This window comes from Propithecus coquereli, unplaced genomic scaffold, assembly GCF_000956105.1.
Source record: "Propithecus coquereli isolate 6110/MARCELLA unplaced genomic scaffold, Pcoq_1.0 Scaffold262, whole genome shotgun sequence".
Taxonomy (NCBI): Eukaryota; Metazoa; Chordata; class Mammalia; order Primates; family Indriidae; genus Propithecus; species Propithecus coquereli.
This window is the reverse complement of record NW_012148197.1, coordinates 1618756-1622911: the sequence shown is the minus strand read 5'-3', so window position 1 is coordinate 1622911 and position 4156 is coordinate 1618756.

Here is a 4156-nt window from a genome sequence, read left to right as displayed (position 1 = left end):
TTGAAGCAGAGAGCAAGCCCTCACCAGACACTGAATCTGCTGGCACTTTGATCTTGGACTTCCCAGCTTCCAGAACTATGAACAATAAATTTCTATTATTTATAAATTATCCAGTCTAAGGTATTTTGCTATAGCAGCTAGAACAGACTAAGACACATGGGTATATCTTTTCCCAACATTTTATTTTTAACTTACATATATCATTATATTTGGAAGTGAGTTTCTTGCAGATACATAGTGAGGTCATTTAAAAAAATCTATTCTGACAACGTCTGTTAATTGATGTGTTCAGAGCGTTTACATTTAATAGAATTATTGATGTGTTTGGATTTAGGTCTACCATTTTATTATTTGTTTTCTGCTTGTTTTCTTGTCTTGTTTTAATTCCTGGTTCTTCTTTCCTCTATTCTTTTAGGTTATTTGATAATTTTTTTACTATTTCATTTTAATTTTCTTATTGCGTTTTTGACAATACCTGTTTGTAGTTTTTTAATTTTTATTTTTTAGTTGTTGCTCTAACAATTACAATATATATACTTAACTTTTCAAAGTCTAGTTAGAACCACTACATGTGGAATGTAGAAATCTTACCATCATATATGTTTATCAAAACTATTTAACATTATTCTAGAGGTACCAGCAATAAGGGCAAAAATAAGAGGTATGAAATGGAAAGGAAGAGACAAAAATGATCACTACTTACAGATAACATGACTGTTTACCTAGAAAACACAAGAAAACCAACTAGAAATTTATTACAACTGTTAGAAGAATTCAGTTAGGTGACTGAGAGCAAAATTACAATACATAAATCAATAGTCTTCATGCTTAAAAAAGGTGTATGTAAGATATAATGAAAGAAAATATTAGGCCAGGCAAGGTGACTCCTGCCTATAATCCTAGCACTCTGGGAGGCCGAGGCGGGGGGATCACTTGAGGCCAGGAGTTTGAGACCAGCCTGAGCAAGAGCAAGACCCCATCTCTACTAAAAATAGAAAAAATTAGCTGGGCATGGTGGCACTCATCTGTAGTCCCAGCTACTCAGGAAGCTGAGGCAGGAGGATTGCTTGAGCCCAGGAGTTTGAGGTTGCTGTGAGCTAGGCTAATGCCATGGCACTCTACCTGGGCGACAGAGTAAAACTCTGTCTCAAAAAATATATATATAAAATAAAATATCCACAGGTGTCAAGAAACATACAAGATCTATATAAAGAAGTTTTTAAAAGGTAATAGATAAATGCATACATTAAAAAAAATAGAAAGGTATTTCATACCAGTTTCTTGGATCACTGTGGGAACAATCTCAGCTTCAGAGAGTTGATAATATACTTGGCTGAGGAGACAATGGGATGAATCTACCATTTGTGGGTTTAAAACCCAACATGTTAAGAAAGTCAAATCTCCCTAAATTGATATGGAAATTTAATTCATTCCACTAAAAATACTAAACTAGATTTTTCCTTTTGAAAATGAGAAAAACCGATTCCAAAGTTTATCTGAAAAAATTATTAATGGCAAGAATTGGAAAAATTATGAAAAAGAACACTAACAGAAAGTTATCCCTACCAGAGAGTAAGGCATATTTTAAAATCACAGTAATTGAAACAGTGTGGTACTAGATCATGAATCAACAGTTCATCAGACAGCCTTAAAAGTCCAGAAACCAATTAGTGATAAATCAGTAAAGATGGATTACATAACAAATATTTGATGTTTCTATAAGTAGACAACCATCTGAAAAAAAATAAAGTTGGATCCCTAGTTCATACTTTATAGCAAAATAAATTCCAGGTGGAAAAAAATTTAAACATAAAAAATAAAACCATAAAACTACTAGATGAAAATATGGGGAATTGAAAAATAACCTCAAAGGTAAGGCTTTTCTACCTGTGAGACAGATGGAACCCAGAAGCCAGAAAAAAACAAAAAAAAAAAACCAAAAAAATCCCTGAGAATTCCACCTGTATTTTAAAAATCTGCAAGAAAAAAATACCATTAACAAAGTAGAAATAAAAATGACAAACTAGGAAACACATTTTAAACTCATACCACAAGTGACCAATTTCTTTTATAAAGAGCTTCAACAAATCATAAAAAAGGACAACTAGCCCGATGGAAATGTGGACAAAAGATATGAACAGACAGATCATAGAACCGAAAAGAAAATGGTTTTTAAACATATAAATTAATAATAGGAGAAATGAAAATTAAAACTATAATGAGATAAAAACTTATTATTTATCAGATTGGCATTTAGTATTGTACAAGCATTTTTGCAACGTCTTCTGACATCAACTACCTGAAGCCAAACTTCATGGGTTAGGGGCATGATCCTCTGCGTGACTGCCCTCCCTTCAGACAGCAGCAGCGAGTTTGGGCATTCCAGGGCCATCCTTACTTCTGACAAACTGGCTTCAAGTTCAGGGGTTCCCACAGCCCCATCAGTTTCGAAAATTTGCCAGAACAACTCACAGAGCTCAGGATAGTGCTATATATATTAAAGTTTATTATAGTGAAAGGATACAAATTAGAACAGCCAAAAGAGGGCATAGGGCAAGGTCTAGGATCTTGAACACTAAGTTTCCATGCCCTCAGGAACATATCACCCTCCTAGAACACGGATGTATGAGGACACACAGAGTATTGCCAACTGCGGAAGCTCACCTGAGCTTCACTGTCCAGAGTTTCTATTGGGGTTTTGCTACATAGGCATGACTGATTACATCATTGGCCATACAGTTGAGCTCAAACTCTAGCCCCTCTCTCCACCCCAGAGGTTGGACTGATAGTATGTGATTCAAAGCCCCAATCTCATATTCAGATGGCTGGTATTTCTGGAGTGGCCAGCCTCCATCCCAGTCATGTTGTAGCATAATTATCAGGGTCCACCATGAATAACAAAGACACTTCCATCACTTAGAAACTTCAGCCTTTTCTGTAACAGCAAAAGACTGGAATCCGACAATGTCCAATAACCGATTAAAAAAAATCAACGTACACCTATGCGATGGAATTCTATACAATCAATGAAAAGAATGAGGAAACTCTGGAGGTAGGGCTACAGAACAAACTGCCGAATGTGCAAAACAATCTGTATGGCATGCTATAGTTTGTGTTTCATTTATGTATGTTTATATATGCATGGGGCCATCTCTAGGAAGATAAGCAAGGAACTGGTAACAGAGGTTGGATCCAGCGAAGAGAAATGAGTGACTGGGAGAACTTTTTTTCACTTTCTTCAACATTCCAATTTTTGTAAAATGTGTATATATTACCTGTTTAACAAGAATAAAGCATTGCAATGAGGCTATTGAATATAATTTATAATAATTTTTTCTTGATTACTAAGGGCCACTGTCATGAATTATACTGAACAATAAAGCTCTTAAGAATCTGTTGAGACACACAGGGCTGTTTTCATCCACACTAAATGACCCCAGGCTGCTGCAATTTGAGTGTTAATACCATTTTTAGTTTTCCTGTCTTCTCCCAGCTGCTTCTTGACTACCGTCAACATTCCTTCCTCTAGCTAATTCAAACCTCTCTTTTAAATTGTTGCTTATAGTTGTGGTGGACTAAGAAACTAGACACATGGTCCTACTGCAGTACTACATAAAATAAAGGGAAACTGCCTCTGTCACAACTTGAGAAATCCTCTCCTAATTGAAGAGTTTTAGATTAGACTTATAAAAACCACTTGACTACTCAAGATTTTTACACACTTCCAAGTTCCATATAACTGAACAAAGAACAGGCAAAGCATTATTGAAGTCACTATGGGCAGCCCTATTATTTAACCAATGCTATGTATCTGCAACTTTTTCAAAATTGCTTTGATACATTCACTCAAAAATGTTTTGGGGCATCTAGTATGCATCAGGAATGTTCCAGGTGCTAGGCATACAGCAATGAACAATACAGACAATGGCGAACCTCCCTTAGAATTTACTTTGTAATTGGAGAGGGAATGACAAAAAAGATGAAGCAGTTAAGTACAACAACAAAGTGACAGAGCAATTAGACTGGGGGAGCAGCATTGGACAGGATGGTCTATCAGTCAGGGTCTCATCAGAAAAGAAGAATCACTAGGCTGGCTCACGCCTGTAATCCCAACACTTTGGGAGGCCAAGGAAGGAGGATTGCTTGAGCTCAGGAG